The sequence below is a fragment of the Mus caroli genome, chromosome 13 (genome assembly GCF_900094665.2).
Source record: "Mus caroli chromosome 13, CAROLI_EIJ_v1.1, whole genome shotgun sequence".
Classification (NCBI taxonomy): domain Eukaryota; kingdom Metazoa; phylum Chordata; class Mammalia; order Rodentia; family Muridae; genus Mus; species Mus caroli.
The window spans coordinates 108,739,312-108,760,689 of record NC_034582.1 but is presented as its reverse complement, the minus strand read 5'-3'; positions in this window follow the sequence as shown (position 1 = coordinate 108,760,689).

Below are 21,378 nucleotides of genomic sequence, written 5' to 3'. Positions count from 1 at the left end.
CTATATTACTTTTACATTGATAAAGCCTTTTACCGTTTTAATGACTGCAAACACATTTATGGGGTACATCATATAAGGTACATGATAGATCATGAATTCTTTCCTGCTAATTTGTGTAAGAAAGTTAAAAGATGGTGGTAGTCATCTCCACATTACCTACTGAATTTAGAGGTATATTTTATAAACTAAAAAAGGCACTTTTCTTTTTTTTTTTGGTTTAACTCATATGTAATACATCTTTAAATAATTTAAGAAAAATGTTATATCTATGTATTTATTCCCATATTACATTATATTTTTGCTGCTATTAATATGGACCTTAAATTACTCTAAGTAATTCTTGTTAACATGAAGATAATTACCTGTGAATCTTCAACAATGTTTTATCTTGTTAATATATTTTTAAAATCTGGATATATATTTATTCCATTTTTTGAAGGGAGTTACCTTGGGCCTAAAATTGTTTGTGGATAGTTTTCTATAAGCAGTCTATAGACTTAAAGGCATGTGTCCTCTTTTTTATTTTATTTTTTCCATGTGCCTAATATGAAGTCATGAAGTTATAACTATTTTATTGTTTCTCCCTGTATTTCTCTCCCCTTCCTCCTTAAGTGGCAAAACACCACATAGATAGATATAATTTGTCTTATATTTTACTTGGGATAAGAGACTTAATAATCTTCTTAAATACTTGAATAAATGTTTTCATTATGTAAGCTGCTCTAGAGAATATGTCTTGAAGTATTTCTTCCTGCTCCCTCTCACTGTTCACACACACACACTTACATTTAAAGTTTTTTCATTAGCTCCTTCTATGTTTACTTTACGTAATTTAACTTGATTAATTATTTGGCATTTTTTTAATTCTATTGATTATGTTCTGTGTTATTCAATCTTTTATTTCTATCCTTAGAACAATTCCTAAAATGACTCCAAAATCACTGAAAAATTACTACCATGGGCACCGTCAGATTTTTCAGCCTGTTCAATCATTGGTGTGACACATCATTTGACAAAAATCAACCCCTGAATTCGTGAAGAATTCATGAATAGTACTGTTCTATGAGTCAAAGCACATAAAAGAAAACTTCCATATGAATGCTAAAAGAAATAGTTCTTGAAGTTCTGAAATACATTGTAGACAATGTGAAACTCCACTTGTACTATTAGTGTGCATACTGTTTACTTACATTCCAAGGAACTCTGTTTTGGGGACACAAATAAGCCACCCATGATGAATGCACCACATGGGGAAGAATCACAGAAATACTAAATGGTGTTTACAATTACATTTCAGGGCATAGGTCTTACTAATTTCTATAAAATAATGGATTTCACAGTGCTATTTTCTACTTCCACATAATGTTCTTTGGTCATAATGCCTTCTGCTCCAATGATGTTTATATTTGGGTCAGCTAAAATCAAGGAGCCCCATTTTTCTTTATGAAAAAAGCAAAATAATAAAACACTAAACTCCAAAGAATCCAGTCCTATAGGAGTATTGGCTATCCAGTCATCATTCTAAAGCTTAGAAACTCCCAGCCATATAAGAGGCTCTCATATTAAATATTACTAGAATAACTAGAAACAATAATTTGTGCCTTTATAGTTATTCTCTGAATATAAGAAAACAGAGTAATTCCTGGACTGGAACTTTTTAAATGATCGTGGAACCAGGACAAAAACCAGATCCAGCTCATTCTCTTCAAATAAAACATTTGGTTTAAGAACCTATGGTGAGAAAAATCACAGACGCTAGGGGAGAACCTACCACTATTATTCAGCTAAAATGACAGAGTATTAAATCATCTCCTAATGACTTATCATTCTACCTAGAGATTAATGTGTCTCTCAGCCTTCATCAGAAAAGCTTTTACTTAAATCAGTAGATGGTCATTAAAACAGTGTTTCACAATTAGCCAAGGTACAGCGCGTAACAGACTAGGAAATGTCTATCTCTAAATGGAATATCTATACTACATTCTCTTCTAATGGCTTGGGGATGATTGTGAAAGGGGAGAGAATGAACATAAGAGCCAGGTCTTCTGGACATATCAGGGAAGGTGCACACATGAACCCACAGTACTTGTTATTACTATATATCTTATTAATACCATGCCATATGAAAGCCCAGTCCAAACTATATGTCAGAAAAGAGGGGATACAATTGCATGGAGTTTCACTCTCAGGTGAGAAGCTATTCACAGGTATTAGTCTTAGACATTCAGTTATCTGTAGGATTGTAGTGACTCTTTGGTCTATAGAGCTCTAGTCAATAGAGTCACAACTACATATAGATATTATTAGAACTTAATATGGATTTATAAGGTTACAATCTTATTCTTATACTTGGTTGTATTTTACCAGGTAGAAACTGTACAGTTTTGTATCTAACAAAGTATGTATCTGTGAAACCAAGATGAGTCTTTAGTCACCACTCTAAAGCCTACAAACCACAGACTGGGGAGCTAACTTAGCTGTGCTTACTAAATTACACTTAAGAGGTACAGAAATTAGTAGCTTTCTTTGAAAACTTACATACAGTGGACTTGAGAGAAATAAGGCAGGAAGAGCTTAAGAAACCACATCAGCTGAAAACTCCTACGCCATTAAGTTCCTGCATAATCATCTGTGAGCAATGAACAGTGTTGCCACCTATTTCAATTTACAGAATCAAAATCATGACTGGAGGTCACCTGTCTAATCCCTGAGAATAGCAGCTTTAAAAAGAAAGATGTCTGGGTAATAACATGCCCATTATCTGCTTCTTATAGGTAACCTGCTTTTACCCTTCGACCCGCAAATCTACCATGCTGAAATATATGTGAGAATAAACGCTTCGGAAAATGACAAATTAGTGCCAGTGAATCAGCACATCCAGCTGGGAGATGTCAGTGCAGTGGATGCTGTATGTGCAGGCGATGTTCCCAGAAATGGTAATCAGTTCAGTGAAGGACGGGAAGTTTTCTCATTAAATAATTTGGGGTTAAAGAAAGGAATAGAGTGAGAAATGGGGAGCTATGCTTCAAACAGTGTAAATATCAAGAAGCTTTTATGACCACCCACATTTCCTTAAATTCATCACATTCTAAAAGGTCCTCCCAATAGAGACGTCTGCCTCCCTTCCGTTGGGATAGGAATGATGTCGTCTATCACAAAGAAAGATTTTTATTTCTATCCCCACACTATTGCCTTTTAAGGTAAGCATCACCTTCAGAATGACCCAGAACCATATTTATAGCATTTTTAGTAAATTCTTACTTTTAATGTCATTTATAAATATTGATGAAATCCCGATTTCATCGTAAGGTCTGGACTAATTGAAGTTTGGAATAACATATTGGTAAATTAGACAAGATAATGTATATTGCTAAGTACTAAAATCATCAGATTTCAACAAAACTCAAAATAACATGGGATCATGTGATTGGAACTACAGTATAAGACCTAAGACACCCTGTTTCCATTCTGTGTGCATTGGATGGTAATGTAATTTATGAAGTAATTCATGAGGCCCTACTGTCTTGGCATTTCATCACTTAAGAATTGAATACCTAAAGAAATTATTATTCTATGACAACTACTTTGAAGCAATGATAGCCTTTAAAACTTTTGCATATTTGAAGAGTAGAAGAGGTCTTGGTTTTACCTCTTTCCCTATATCTCAACGGGAGAGATTATTTTGAAATAATAGTCTACATTTCATCAAGTTCAAGATGAAATAAAATAAAGTTGTGTCCTACAATTCTACTTATGTTCATCAGCCTTGCAGTTCTGTGACTTGGTTACTATAGTTCATGTAAAAATCTTAAATATATAGTTTTAGGCTACAGAAAGAAAAAAACATTCTGCAATTAGGGAGCGCCATGAATCTAGTTCTATGAAACAGAAAAAGTAAAAGATAAATGCATGGCTGTCAGTATGCAAAATATGCATTAGAATGATTATAGCAATACATTACCAATATATACAATGTGTTTCAATTGTCTAGAGGTGTCTATTAACGTATCTTAGCATTTCATAAGTGTCTGGTTTTGAAGTTCAATCATACCACCTTTGGCAATAATGAGACTTTTGGTGTTGGAGTTAGTTAAACAGGGTGTTTAAGTTTACATTTTACTTTCTTTGGAACTGTGTTGTGATAGATAATGCTACCTAAATTTGCTGTGAAGATAAAACAGAAGTCTTAAAAAGTGTCATCTACCCCATCTATATGCGAAACATCATTGCAGATGCTTTATAATTGCTGAATTCATAACTGCTGTTATTTAGCCAAGTAAGAGCTACTGTGTAATGTCTGTGGTTAAGATTTGGGATATGTTTATATTTTCATTTATGTGCATGTGTGTGTGTGTGTGTGTGTGTGTGTGTGTGTGTGTGTGTGTGTTGACAATGGAGGCAGGAGAAGGTGTGAGAACCACCAGTACTGGAGTTATTGGAGATTGTAGGCTTCTATGTGAATTCTGGATCTGCACCTAGGTCTTCTGGAAAAGCAGCAATACCCAAATCTAATTGTGTTAATATTGTCTGCTAGCCACACTATCTCATTCCTCTATTGAAATAATAAAGACAGCACACTGAATTTAAAAAAAAAGAGTAGGGTGCAATTTCCTCTGCTTCTAAGAAAGATACCCCCAAATCAATGATAGATACTGTCTTAGGGTAAAAAGGCTGGAAAAAGGGTATTCCATGAAAATGTAATCAAGAAGCAAGCAGACAAATCTATTCTAGTATATTATGATAAAGAAGAATTCAAAAGAAAATGAGACTGAAGAGATAAGAAAAGTCACATCATACACACACACACACACACACACAAATTATATCACAATAATATCTCAACTGTTCCCTATTTTGTAAAAGAAATACTATAAGAAGTAACGTTATAGTTCCCACCACAATGATAGTGGATGCCTTCAATACCTCACTCTCACCAATAGACAGGTTATCCCAAGAAATGAAACAGAAAATCATTTGAGTTAACTGATAGTATACATCAAATGGACCTGGCAGAGAGCTACAGCACATTCTACTCAAACAGTAGAGGCAGGCATCCCACTCAGTAGCTCATGAAAACATCACATATTGGAACACAAAGCGAGCAACAGATAGGACAACTGAAATATTACCGTTCACTTTATCCAACCACAATTGAATAAATGCAGACTGCAAAGAACACGAGCTAGAGAAACTATACAAGCTTGTGGGTACTAAACAGCACATTACCAAATGATAATTTGTCCAAGAAAAAAAAAACAATAAGGAAAATTTAGAATTTCCAGAATGGTGGTCATTGAGAGGTTGCCTTGGGGAGTTGGGTAGTAGAATGAAGGTAAAATGAAAGTAGAAAGTAGGAGGAGTGGTAGAGGAAGGCTTAAGCCAGAAGTAGAGTGAGGGGGACGGGAAAATAGGGAGTAGATGAATGCTAAACAAAATAGAGCATACATTAAGCTCCTCAAGAACCTGTAATCCTGCAATCCAACCAAAAAAGATGTAGTAAAAGGAAGCAATAGAACATAGGTGATATGAGAGAAAACTAAGACCTACTGATTGCTAGCTTCCAAACTCTCATATACATTTTTAATGCTCTCTTTCAGACCCATAGCCTTTTATCCATTAATTGTTGTTAAATGCACAGATATCACATACACACAGAGAGAATATATGTAATATATAATATACATAATATATTTGAACACACATACATATATATATACATATACTATGAAACATATATAATATATATATGTACTATATATAGTATATTATATATTATAGTATAATATATAATATACTATATATATGTAGTGCTCATTCTGTGTAATGTTATTTTCTTGTAATTTTTCATGGTTAACTGGTTGATATATGACTAGTTAGTGTACTCTTCCCTAGAGAAGACTATTTGACCAACCCTGAGCATTGCTTAGTTGACTGTAGTGCTTTGTATAGAGTTGGGGCCACCTAGATTTTTTCCTGCCCACTTTGTAATGTGTATTGTTTTTGTTCAGCTTATGTTCAGGCATCATATTGATTAGATTGTATGGGTGTAGCTTCTGACATTGCTAGAAGACACAGTCTCACAGCAAGCTCCTCTGACTCTTACAATCTTCCTGCCCTCTCTTCCCAAAAGTATTTTGAGGCTTAGGTGTTGAAGGGTTTTGTAGACTTCTGCTCTCTGAGACTGTGCTCCATAACTCTGCACTTTAATTGGCTGTGTTTTTCTGTAATGGTCTCTAACTCTGTCCTGGATGAGAGGTGAGGAATACTTTCATCTGTGGATATTAGGACAACATGTCTAGACTGTTGTTCGGGATCATGTAGTTTATTAAAATGCTGGTTGTGGTTCTTCTCCAAGATCCTTGACTACACTCGCCCTGAGTATTTGACTAGGTTTCCAGAACCAGGAAAGAATTTTCTTTTGTTCAGTGGTTCCTAACTCTTTGAAAGGCAAACCAGAGAAGAAGTTCTCAATGGTGAACAGTGATGCTCCTAGAAGACATTTTTAAAGGTAAATTTCAGTGTTATGCATGGGTTATCTTCCCATGAGTTATTGACCAGAGAGGTCTTCACATCACCCCCAACAAGACACAGTACTGCCATTGCTTTTGGTTCCTTGCCATAATTAGATTGTTAGTTCCTTCTGATGCAGAAACCACACCTACTCTTTGGTTTCAGACCACAGAGACACCAGTGTGCCTAAGCAGGGATATTTGCATGCTAAACATTAGCAGAGCTAGAAGTTGTAAAGTTTGACTGTTTCAGTGATCTTTTCGAGTGCTATATTCTGTTTACTATGATACTGAGCTGCCAAGCAAGATGTTTCTACCAGCACCCCAGTGACAAGAATGTTTATGGGGTTAACAACAACCGTCTTGATTGGATGCGAGGCTGGCTCCCGGCAATAAAATTCATACCTGGCACTGCAAACATGGTCAAAAGTCATAGCTATAGATGCCATAAACCCTGTAAGAAAACCTATTGATACCACTTTTTATAATCATGTTGTAGAACTGCATTCTTAGTATTTATATTTATGTTCATATATTTATGCTGCTCCTAACTTAGGTCAGAGTGACTTCTAATTACAGTGGGGTAATGGTTCACACAGAGACACATTACCATCCAAGATGCTAGGAATAAGCCACTGTTAAGGCTCTGCCATTGATGAGAGATCTACACTAAGCACCCTACGAGGGTCAGAGAATAACTTTATAGGGTGGCTGGGAAGAATGTAAAAGCCTGAGGTCGGGAAGAGATAGTGAATGTTGTCATCTGGACCTCATAAGAACATTACACACATGATCTCACAGATGATAATGTCACCTACCCACGATCAAGCCAGTGCAAACACTTCAGCTGTAATCATATTTATACAGAGATCACCCTAACAGAAGTCAATTGAGTAGACAAGTTGTGCTGCTCTTTTGGACAAATCAAAGTTTAGTTCCCTTTGCTCAGGTCAAAGTTCTATTCAGACCTAGTTGGCCATATAAAGCTGTATTAATATTGCAGTTTGGGGCTTGGTCACCAACTTTTATATCTGTTGCTGAAATATAGGGGAAAAGTCAACCACTAACAAACTTCTGGTTTATCATCAAGACAGGTGAGTATAGTGCCTTATATTACCATTGTGTTATAGGAAAAATAAGAGGAATCTAAGTAGCAGAGCAATAGTCTACTAGACTTATCTCACAAATGCTTTCAACCTGTGTTTGAGGTACTATTGATGAATTGAAAATGTATTTTTCTAGCTTATAAAATAGTGTTGATATTCTGTTGAGACAAGATAGCCTTAAAACATAACACTGTGAGCAGAATTTTACTCTTAGTAAATATGTATACACACTCCAGAAAAGAGTATTGAGAAAATTTAGGATTCAAAAATTGCCGGTGCCAAATATGCTTTGAAATAAAGATTTTTAAAATAAATGTTAACATTATTTGTTACAACCTAAACCATAAAACTATTATTTGGAGGGCATATTTTGCTTAGATGTGGGGTGTGTGTGTGTGTGTGTGTGTGTGTGTGTGTGTGTGCAGGTTTGAACCCTAACTATAAAAAAATAAATCTAGGTATATCTCTATCTACTTCAATGCTTCCAGCTACAACTTTGCCCCATTTGAAACAAATTGTACCTTAAATTTGAAGGCAATTTTATGTAGTTTGGTGTGCAGTACAGATTTCATCTTTGATATTTAGTAAGCCTGGGATCTTTCTAAGTTGTGAAGTCTGCATGTCTGCAAACTAGGATGTCTGTGTTTGTGTTTATTACCCTTTTCATGCATGCCTTGAAATGACTAAATTACAGGTATTTTACATGTGTTTTGTGGTACAAGACAGATACAGTCCACTGGTATAATTTATCTTGAAACACCCTGTTTTACAAAATTACAGAAAAGCACTGCAATTTGCTCAATTTTTTTTTATTTCTAAGACTATGGTAAAAAATCTTCAAAGCCCAGAAGAAGCCTCCTAGATAAGAACTTAGCCATGTAATAAACAATTTTCATCAAAGCTCTGGGTTTGGAAAAATAGAGTACAATTGTAGATTTAAAATCTCTATAATGTTTTGTACTTATTAGCTATTTTGTATTTTGTATTTTGACCTAATTCAGCCACCAAAGACACCAACTGTTATATAAGATTAGACACGCATACATGTGAGCACACATACAATCACACATCCTTGGCAGACCAAATCAGATTATCGACAATCATGGTAATTGTGGAGAACAAAATTGTTCATCTGTGCTCTATGGCTGCCTTTTGGATTTTGTGTTTGATCCCAGGTGACTTCTAATGTTACATGAATACAAGTGTTCTTCTCATTTCCAGTGATTCCCTTTATTTAAAAATATTTTCATAACAACCTCACAATGATTTTATTCTTCCTAGCAGAATAAGAAGCCAAAACTCAGTAGAAACTAGTAGATTTCATGACATTTCATTATGATTCAAGATTTTACTATGAGGAAAATAATCTCTGCAGGTCTTCAATCCATTTTAAATATTTTGCACCTTAAGAATAATCTTGAATGTTCTTCCTTCCTAACATTTAGCTGAGGTTTTCTACATGTTATGAATGCATGCTATATTTTGTTAGTGAAAGGTGATTGATTGTGAATTTAATCAGTATGTCAAAATGAAAATATTATTATTTGTAGAATATAGACCTTTGGGTATCTGAGTGGTTTAGAGGTTGAAAATTTTAGTCATTAAGCCTTTGCTTCCTCGACTATATAAAATACTGGACAATCTATGTGTGTATCATTAATTTATTTAAAACTTAATTCTGCATCATTACTCATTATTTGAAATAATTCTTGATGCAAAGTGAATAACTACTTGCTACATTTCTCAATCCATGTTGTTTAAGGAGACTTTTGTATTCCTATGACCAACAACTTCAGAATAGCTTTCTCACACCTGGGACCTGGGTATGTACGTGCACATAACTCTTAGTAAGAGGACCATCACCCAATGTGATATAACGTGCCTCCCATGCCCACATGTTCATATGTTTTTTTTCACTAAGCCTACAATATAATTGATTTCCTGACCTTAAAAACATCCTTAACGTCTCTCTTCTCCCCATTGTTTCTCTCTCTCCTTGCTCCTTAGCAAAGTCTCTCAAATTATGCCCATCCTCTATCTTTGGAGTACCCATCTCTGACTGTGCTCCTCTTCTCTAGAACTCTTCTTTCCTCTCTTCCACATGGCCCCTTTCTAGTTTCCTGACTTCTTTGGATACTTCAGCTTACATACTTATATCTAAAGATTTAGAGATAGACTCTATAAATCAAGCAGAAAATGCTGTATTTGTCTTTCTAGGTTACCTCACTCACTATAGCATTTTTAAATTCCATCTATTTACCTGCAACTTCATTTCTTTTTTTACAACTGAACAGTATTCAACTGTGGACCTGCATTGTATTTTCATTTTTTGCATACCCACAGAGAACTGTAGCTCTCAATCCTCACTAAAAGGTCCATTTTGTAAGAGATGGAGACTATTTCTAAGAAACGCAGCAGATGCTGGGCAGTGGTGGCAGAGACAGGTTGATCTCTGAGTTTAAAGCCAGCCTGGTCTACGCAACAAGTTCCAGGGCAGCCAGGGATACACAGAGAAACCTGTCTTCTAAAACCAAATAAATAAATAAATATGCAAATAAACAAATAACAAACAGATAAATATAAAAAGAAAAAGAAGAAAGAGGGAAGGAAGGAAGGAAGGAAGGAAGGAAGGAAGGAAGGAAGGAAGGAAGGAAGGAAGGAAGGAAGGAAGGAAGAAAGGTCAAAGGAAAGAAAGAAGGAAGGAAAGCAAGCAAGCAAGCTAATGATAATGTAGAGAAAAAGTGACTTTTAGGTTCTCAGCCCCAGTGGTTTATTAGCAAGCAAACCTCTACACTTAAGACTTGAGGAAAATATCAGAAGATGGAGTAGACGGATTCTACAGTCCTTTAGGAATGACAGAGATGAATGCATCCACAAAATTTCAAAAATGTGTTGTCTGAACAAAACTTGCATAATGACATCAGTTGGCATGTCAGTGTGGAAAAGGAAATTTCACATGGCCTCATCCTAGATGAATAACTAGAGTTGTTCAATAACTGCTAAGAGAGATAAAATTGGTTTTCTCCAATGATGCACTCCCTCATTGGTTCTTTAATCCTAGCTGGTCAACTCTAGATACATGTACATAGGCAATGCTTAATGGACTCAGTAGGTCATATATAATGTGTGAGTCCATACATAGGCATAATTATACACATGTAACAACAATAATAAAGAAGATATAATGCCATTAGGAGAAATGTGAGATTCAGGGGGAATTTGAATGGGAGGGAGGAACTGAAGTGATGTAGATGCAATGCTCATGTATGAAATTTTTTAAATGTTAAGAAAAATAAAATAATTACACTTGCTGTAAATTTTGTTGAAGGATTTGATGACAATATAACCAATCTCTATTAAATCTCTATTATCTATTAGCGGAAGTTTTATTCAATATTTCAAATGCTGTGTTCCATTTTCATATCCGAACAAAATCATTATATATATATATATATATATATATACATTTTTTTGCTTTTTTTCAAGACAGGGTTTATCTGTGTAGCCTTGGCTGTTCTAGAACTCATTATGTATACCAGGCTTGCCTCAGACTCAGAGATATGCCTCCCTCTGCCTCCCAAGTGCTGGGATTAAAGGCATGTGCCACCACTGCCCAGCATTTATTGCCATTTTTATTCATTCACAGAAAACTGAAGTTAAAGAGGTTGTATGATAACTGGTATCATAAGATCTGCCTTTTAAGTCTAGGCATTTTGACACTAGAATTCATATTTTCAAGAATTGCATCCTGATTAGTGGGATGATATTTAAAGTATGGTGCCAAAAAATTAACAAGTGATGACAGATGGTACCTTCATATATTAGTGTTAAGAATATAAAGTGAGAATGTTCATGAAAAACCATATGATGAATCTTCAAAAATTAAATAGAATTACCAAAAGATCAAACAATTTAGCTTCTCTGCTGTCCAACAACAAAATGAAAGCAGGGACTCTAAGAAACATTTGCAAATCTCTGTTCATGGTAGGTCTTCTCCCAGGAGCCAAAAGGTAAAAACATCCACGGTCATCATCATTGTGTAAATGAGTAAACAGCCAAATTGGTATATGCGTACACAGAAATGTTATTATACTTTAAGAGGGGAGGACATTCTGACAAAGGGCACAATGTTTGTGACCGTGGAGGACTTCATGCTAATAAAAATAAGCCAGTCAAAAGGGAACACACAGTGGTTCTATTTGCATTTGGTGCCTGCAAGTGACAGGCATTGAGAAAGAAAGCTAAGGAGTGCTTTGGGGAAGGAAAGGTTGTTCAACACAGTGAAAAGAGCTTGCTATAGGTGGCTGACAGTTAACAGTAGGCTAACAATATAAATGCAGCCAGTGTGCTGTCACCCAACAGCACATGGAAAGTTCACGTCAGGTATTTTATTGCAATTTTGAAAATCATCAACTGATCTTTTAACAAAAAAGTAAATATGTACATTTTATAAGCATGCAAGTGTGGGCTGGTGGAGAGAGCAAAGGATCTAGTTATTCATTTGAGGAAAACAAAAAGATCAGAGCCACTGGCAATATTAACTAAATTTTACTTGCCACAGTTTTTGAACACTGAAATTTTCATGTATCCACTGTTACAGAATCAGAGGTAAAACATAATTCATACTGCAATTTTTATTGCTACACGAAAACTGACATCTTCTAATTAACTAATCATGATTTTGGAAAAAACATTCCACATTGCTTCATAAATCAGGCATCAAAGAGAAAAGCAGGTCACGGGAAGTTTCTTCTAAAGACGTTGTAATGCACACTTTAATTGCTGAGCTATCTTTCCTTTAGAGTTGTAAGTCCCCAATTTTGGATATCACAGTAAATTTGACACAAAAGATAGCATCTTAACACAGCACTACTTAACAAAGATGGCTGTCATTTCTGTCACAGGAAAGCCCTGTCAGGGACCACACTTCTACTTTTCTGTTGCCATAGAGACCACTTTTCCTCTTGTGATCAAAAGTAAAGGATGCAGCTCAGTGTCATGGTTCGAATATAAAGAATTGAAACCTCTTCAGAAATATATACAAAGGATCAGGGGCAAGTCACTTCTCATTGGGATTTCAGTTGTACAAAGTGAAATTCTAGAGTATCCATGGTGGGGCAGGAAAGAACTTGAAAGAAACAGAGAACTAGGCATGCAGAAATGAATTGCCTTAAAAAGCACCCATGAGATGGAATCAATGTATTGTTTCTAGATTCATCTCTATTCATTCACAAAACAGTACTGATAACTCATATTCAAATCTGTAAGACAAACTTAGGTTGAATTTCACAAAGATAGTGCAGTTTAACACACTAATAAAAGACAGACAGCAATCCTAATATTAAGTGTTATTGTGGTTGTATTTTGAATTGTTTTCATTCTTATTCTAAAGACTATTCCTGAATTTGAGAGCATGTTAGTGAATGGTTTATATTTGGAGACCTGAGTTATGTGAATAACAGAATTAGCCAAATTAAAATTAAAGTATTGGAATTCTTTAAATGACTGAAAATACGTGCCCAACGTTGACTTTGAAAGGCTACTTGTATAATTCAGGTATTGTGAAGTTTGGGGAAGTAAGGTTTTCTTCAGCACTTTCAAATGGAAAGTAGCAGATTTTAGAGCTCATGCTTTGACATTAACTCCAATCAATTGACATTACTGCATGATATTGTCACTTATAAAGTTCATACTCAAACACAATACCAGAAAACGAGAGAGGAAACTCGTGACGTTTTAGATATGTTGACAATTTTGTGTTGGGGCATAGACACTGCAATTTTGAGAAGCTAACAGTTCTCATCCCCAAAGTTAAAAACATCTGCTTTCTTGGGCGTTTTGTGCCCTGTAGATTAGAAAAGAGGGTTTGTTTCCTTAACCTTTGTAGCCAAGTTGAATATTCTAACTTTAAAAACAAACAAACAAGCAAACAAAAGGATGATCTATACAATGAGCTACTAAAACAATTGTTTAGAAATAGGTAAGGAAATATTTTCTTGGAGAAAAATAAGTAACTGAGAACACACACATGTGTGTGTTATATACAAAATATACAATATGTATATTAATGCCATCAATATTATTTGGCTCATATAGCATTTACAAAGTGAAACACTTTTGAAAATAATTATCTATTATTACTAAGAAAATCGATAAGCTTTGGGCTTATAGCTCTGTAGAACTGGCCTCAGATATACACTGCCATGGACATTGCATACAGCTAAACTCTCAAAATTTACATAGACATCAAGGTAACCATAGCTACCAGTGATGTTAGGCTAATATCTAAAAAGGTGTTATGAAATGCCACAGAGGAAGGTATCTTAGAAAAAAAAATGGTTGACATTTAAAAATAAAAAAAAAATGGCTTTAAGCCACAGCCAAACAATAGGCAGAGTTTGGAGACCCTGTGGAAGAGGGGAGGGAAAAATTGAAGGACACCACAAGAAAACCTACAGAATCAACTAACCTGGGCCCATAGAGATTCATAGAGACTGAACTGCACCGATCAAAAATCATTCATATGTAACAGTTATGCAGCTAGGTGTTTATGTGAGTCTCCTAACAGCAGCAGCAAGTGCTGTCTGACCCTGGTGCCTGTATTTGGTCTCACTCTTCTAGCCACAATAGGAAAGGATATGCCTGGTCCTACTGCAACTTGATATGCCAAAGCTGGGTGATAGCCATGGGAGGCCTCTTTTTTTCTGAGGAGAAAGGGAGGAGGGGGTGGGAGGGAAGGAGAGGGAAGAGGTGAGGGAGGAACTGGAAGGAGAAGAAGGAGAGGAAGCTTTAGTAAGGATGTAACGCCAATAAATAACTTAATTAATAATAAGTGACTTTATAGGAAGGTGAGAAATCCCAAGGTATTTGATAAAGAAGAAGGTGGGTTTTGTTTTGTTTTGTTTTGTTTTGTTTTGTTTTGTTTTGTTTTGTTTTGTTTTGTTTTGTTTTGTTTTCTTTTCTTTTCTTTTCTTTTCTTTTCTTTTCTTTTCTTTTACTTTGTTCTAATCTGTATATAGTTTGGGGTCTTTAAAGTGAACTTCTATTTTATTTTCCTGCAATTATAATATAACTACACATTTTTCCCAAGCAAGAGGAACAGGCAATTTGATGTGAGGCTGTGTCTCCTAGGAAAGTTGGAAGCTCTGTCCATATGTCTCTCCAACATGACTGCCTATACATGACCTGAGAAGACAGCTCTAACACAGTAATATGAAGGATAGGATGATCACAAGGTCTCAATCCTGCAAAAAAGGCAAATTGTGTTTTTATTTTAGCATTTGCCTATTTGTGTCCTTAAAGTGTATATTTGAAACTACATTACACACTTTGGATTTTAAGCTTTTGAAATAATAATAAAAAAATCTCAAATTATCCTCAAATATAAAATTTATTTCTTCCTTTATTCAGATGTAGAAACTAACACAGACAATAATTTGTCTGACACCATAAAATAAAAATGTAACACAAGAGTATTATAAATGTAATTGGCTATGTTCTAAGAAGTTTACTCTTTCCCAAAACTACTGAAAAATAATCCATAAATTTTACTTAGATCATTGTACCAATAAATGATCTAATGAGTTACATGAAAATTCTATGGAATATTTATCCTCAGTTGAATTCAACATGCCACTGGATTCTTTAATTCAATAAAAGATTTCCTATTTTGTACAAGGTTTGTTTTGTTTATCCAAAGAAAAATTACAAATTGTTATTCCTAGCCTTCTTTTAACCTTCTTTTGTTGTTGGTTTTGAGTGTGTGTGTGTATGCACACGTGCTCACACATGCCTGTCAAGGTGCCTGTGGATGGCAGAAAGCATCAGAAGTTCTTGGAGCTAGAGTCTCCAGTGTGTGTACAGGGACCCAGACTCTCATTCACCATAAAAGCAGCAAGTTTTCTTTACTAGCAAGACATCTCTCCAGCTCCATTACTGAGATCTTTAAAAATAATCTGGAAATTAAAATATATAATAGTGGAAAGAAATGTGGCTTTTATTAGCAAATAAAGCCATTTTTAATCTATTGCTGTCCATTTTTTATCCATAAAGACCTATTATGTCATATTAATTTTTGATATTAATCATTGGCCTGCTTACAATAAACAGGGGTAGTATGTGGCGCTTCCTTGCAGACTGTGACGAGTACTGATTTCCAACTATATTTACGCGGGAATTACCAGATTACAAAGAGATACTATCTCTTACTACTTAGTTTAACATAGATTGATATGGTTTACTTCTACAGCCCCCTAGCTCATGGTTTACTTTTAATTTTACAGTTTCCTGTGATAAAATGTTGCATTAGTCCACAGACTACATGATTAAAAATGAATGTCTAACATTATAATTCCATGTTTTTACGTGACATAGCATATAGCTGTAGCATATAAATGTTGAACATATATTTATCAAAATACTGGTTTCAGGATTTTTAGTGTCAAAATTAAGAACTAGTATCTCTTCAGACATTGTCTACAGCAAAGAGAGAGTCTTCCAAGCTGTATGCAAAATGCTGAGTGAGATGGAGACACAAAGTCCTTGCCATTCCTCACAGAGATGTTCCAGTAAGAAATGCCTCATGAACTTCTAAACATCATTTTTGTCTCTTTCAACATTGCTTGCTAAATAATGAACATTTCTCCTGTTCTTGGAAATAGGAATTTGCTACATTACTATGAAAGAAAAATATAAAACAAAATCAATCAATAAAAATATAAATAAAAATAAATTTTGACAAGCTTTTACACAAATGTGTCTGTGTGCAGACTTATTTTTATCATGATTCTTTATTCCTTGATCAGAGTTCATGAGTATATGTATGCATAATATATTGTAAATATAATTTCAGAACAATGAAAGTAACAGCAATAACAGTAGATATTTTGCTTAATTTTTAGAAAGGCTGTGTGAAGTATCCTGACATGCACACTCAGCAAAATGTCCTTATTTTCTACGTGTGGCTCTAATACTTACTCACCCATTCCATTTGAACGTATCATTTGAGTACTATTATGGATTACTATTATTTCAAATATGAATGGAAAATCTTTCACGCTGAAATAAGTTTTAATAACAAAGTGTTTAAAGATTTCACAAGTTCTAATGACAGTTATGTTGTATTAACAAATTGATATTAAAAAAGAAGAGCGATTACTCTATGAAACCAAATAGCATCGTGCTTATTTTTAAATGTCAATTTATATAAACATTTAAACACGTCTATGTGTTTGATGTATACATGACCTTAAAGTACTCTGTGAAATTATAATATATACTTTCAATAATTTCATTTGTAACTATTTTATACAACAGCTAAGATAGAAAAAATAACTGCATAGTTACATTCACTTCAGGTTTTAAGGAATTACACATTAGCTATATGAAAGAATGTAGCATTATTTTAGCCATGATGCATTGCTTATACTCAAGATTAATGATATCGTTATACTGTTAGTTTTGATACTATCTTTGCTATTGGTATCAACAAAATCAAAGAAACCATTCTCTAAGTGTATAAGGTTAAACCAACTTAAATATCTGTGATAATGTTTTTAAACTAATGTATTTGAAAAAAGTGGCATACATAAATAATATAGTAGGAGGAAGAAATCACAGCGAAGCAAACAGAACGAACATCTAAAGGAATGGAAAAATAACCTCAGATAGGAATATTCTGTACATTGAATTTTATTTCCTAAAAGATTTATGGTAGCATAGGGCTCTATAGGGTGCTACTATCCAGCATCATCCCAATACAGAATGAAACACATGATTCGGGCTGTTTCCACCATTATCCCATGTTTGCTGTCCTGATAGTATTGGGATAGATCCTCATCCTGTGTAAATCACTGTACAGCTGATGAACTATTTTAATGGAAAGTAACAAAACCAAAGATGAAAAATAAAAAAGCAGGTTATGCAATATTTTACTTAACCCTTCTCAATGAGGTGTCCTTTAAGAAATTAATAGACTAAAGACAAAGTCATTAATTACACGCATTCTTTTGAGTTCTTTCTTTATGATTTGACAACTTGCATGGCAGCTGTTCCTGTAAATATGACAATAAATTTCTAAATCTCCAGAGAACTGGTAAACATAGGCAGATGCACTTAACTGCTGGTGGGCAACGAAAGTCAGGCTGCAGGAAACTGTGGCAGTAATGTAGCTCTTGATTAATCTCTAATTACAGTTTTGTCATCTTAGCAGGGAGACAGAGCTGTATCACTTCCTAAATAAGCAAGCAGCATTTTGGCACCTAGCAACGGCTTCTCGGTCCTATTAGCTGCAGTAGGCTCAGTGCTGTTACATGGGAGGTGGTTACGGATCACTGCTCTATTATTTATGGAACAGCATTTCCAGAGGCCTTCACGACAGTAGATAAATTAGCAGCTTAATAGGCCAGCACTAACCAAAAACACAGCAGAAGCTGAAGCATCAAGTATGAAATTAAAATGTGACATGCCTTTAACATCTGCATCAAGCATAAAAAGAATGATGGCCCCTTTATTTCAGTTAATTATTCAACAAGAATAACAGGAGTATGAGCATATGCGTGAAAATCAGCCTTTTCAGTTTTGGAATATTTTATGAAGTATCCTATGTGTTATGTGTCTCAGGCATTTTGTTTCTGAATTCACCTTTCTCCTCTTGAGTAGATTCTCTTGCTTTCATTCTTCAGCTCAGAGATGTTAGGTGGTGAGCATCAATTAGGACTGCTTCAGCTCTAAAGAGCCCTAAGCATCTCTGTAAAAGTGTCTTATTAAGCCCAAAATGGGCAAATCAGGCCTATTCCCACCATGTATCCATTTCTCCTTCACTTCAGGTGTGATGGTGAAGGCTGAGGACTGACCTCACACCTCTGGCTGATGTCAATCATTTGAAAGGATATATCAAATTCTTAAGTACTCCTCTTCCCAAAAGACAATCCACAGGCAGGTTTACATAATCAAATTGATGGAGAATCTCCTCTAATCTTTATGGAAGAGATTATTTTATTAATATAATCCTACCAAGGAAATCTAAAATGTGGTATCAAAAAATGGCCTTTCATTTCCTTACGGTTACTATAATTATTTTTTATGAAATGGTATGATACAATGTCTTATATAGTTTTCAGATACAGTCATGTTCTAATTCATGATTTTATTGTAAATGTATTACCCTAAATGAAAATATCCAAAGTTTATTTCATTATAACAATACCATTATTATTGATAGCTTCAGAATGCTTTTATTTAAAGGTAAAATAAATAATGTAAGAATGTAGTAAACAAAATGAAATTTCTTTCTATCTGCAACATTAGACAATATCAACAGGTAAGAAGCTGCATATTAGGATGTGGCCATTGTTGCTATAATTTGTTTCCCTTTACACATTTATCTTTCGGTATGCTCCTTCATGTAGTTCTGCTTGAAGTAGTTTGAAAAAAAAGCACTATACTGTGTTGCTGCATGTGCTCCCACTCAGAGAGAACATAGCTCCCCTTACTGCACAATACTGATACCAATGCTTTTCATTCTTTCTTAAGATAACAGTTACAAGAAGTATAAGGTCATATCATATGTGGCTTAAATATGAATTTCTGTGGTAATTAGACAGGTTAAGCTTTGCTCTTTTACAATTCTGTTTGCCATTAATATATCTTCTTTTTAGAAATACCTTCCCTTATCATTTGTCTATTGTTTTCTTTCCTAGGACTTTACTTATTTGTTTTGAGGCAGGGTCTCACCATGTAGCCCTTAGTAACCTAGAACTCTAGGTTACTAGAGTTAGAAAAGGCTAATCACAAACTCACAGAGATCTCACCTCCTCTGGCTCTGCCTCTGCCTCTGGCTCTTCTTCTGCCTCTGGCTCTTCTTCTGCCTCTGGCTCTTCCTCTGCCTCTGCCTCTGCCTCTGCCTCTGCCTCTGCCTCTGCCTCTGCCTCTGCCTCTGCCTCTGCCTCTGCCTCTGCCTCTGCCTCTTTTGATGCAACAGCACCTTTATGTCATTGCTTTTTTGCTTCTTCCTGGACAGTAAGAAGTCCCAATAAGAAGTCATTCTCTACACCCATGGTATGCTGCATTTTCCCTAAATATTTTTCAAGTAGTTCCATGGTTTCTGATCTTGTAGTTAAGTAGGTTATCTATTTTGAGTTGAGGTTTGCTGTACTAGAGAAGAGTGTCATATTACTATGTGTGTGCGTATCTAATTTGCCTGACAGAATTTAAAACTTTCTTCAGTGAGTGTTTTAGAAATCTTTCACTGCAACGAGTTAGCACAAAAAAAAAAAAATCCTGCCTGTGAGTTCATAGCATAAAGAACTGAAATTATTATACTAACCAGATATCTTCACCTCATATTCATCACAGTATTAATCCAAACAAGATTTTAAAAAGTGACCTAAATATCCATGAATCCATGCATATAATCTGGTGTATATATATATATAAATGAAATAGTATGATATCCTGCAAAAAAAAAAAAAATTCTGTGCTTCATGATATCATGGATGTAAGTAGAGCATATTATTCTAAATAAGTCAAGCACAGCAAAACAAGTACTGCAATGAAGATTCTAAAAACTCAATAACACAGGAAGAGCAGCTTATACATGGGTGATTACCAAAAACAGGAGACTAGAAAGGTATGGAGATAGGGAAGATGTTTATCAAAGTGTACAACATCTCAGGCTGAAGGAATAAATGTTAGTCACCAATTGAACTGGATGATAGACAAGATAAATAATAATGGACTATATATTCAATATAGGCTGTAGAAGAATTTTAACCCAGCACCATCACCACTCTGCTTAAGGATCACATCAAAAGACCTAGGTCTGTGTGATCTTGCTGGAATATACACATGCCATTAATACATACCTTTAACCCCAAACAGTGTAGGTAAAACTAGTTTAGAGAAGAAGGCAGCCATGTTTGAAAGTGACATCTACTTGGAGAGAAATCCAGTGAGTAGAGTTCAGTTCAGTTCAGTGCAGGTCAGCAGAGGCAGTTGAAGCCAGAATATAAGAAGGAGAGAGAGAGAGAGGGAGAGAGAGAGAGACAGAGACAGAGACAGAGACAGAGACAGAGACAGAGACAGAGAAGCAGTTTTATCAGGGTAGTTTTACAGAGACAGGCTATACTTGAAGACAGAACAATACAGCAAAAAGAAGGAGCCAAAAGATTACAAGATATTGCCAGAGTTAGTTTGAGGCGGCCAAGCAGAGCAATTCAGCCAGAAGCCAAGAGAAGCCAGATTGAATCAGTCAGCATGTAGAGGAGTTTTGAGCCAGAACAACTGAGTAGAACCAGCTAGTCAGAGTTCAGAAAGAACTAGAAAGTGTGAGCATACTCAGCACTAACCTAAGAGTTTGAGATGACAATTGCATCTGGTAAACAAAAACAAAAGTTACTTTTAAAATAGTTAAAAAATAGCTTTTTAAAATTCTCTCAGTGAACAAATTGGCAAGATTATAGATATCTGGCAGTTGTATGAATTTTTTTCTAATGTCAAAATACCATGGTAAAGCCTATAAAATACAAAACTACTTCCTTCCATTAAACAAATAATCAATTGATTAAAAGGATTATGTTGTCAAAATAAACTATATCTTTAAATATGCAAATTGGTATCATTATGTTCCTATAAATTATTAAGAAACACAGAAAGATGAATAAGGTGGGTAGAAAAAAAGTTACTGGTTGGAAGCTAGCATGTATGATTTATGTGCATTATGGCATCCAGGTGAAGATTCAGATAGGTAGTTGAACTGAGACCTG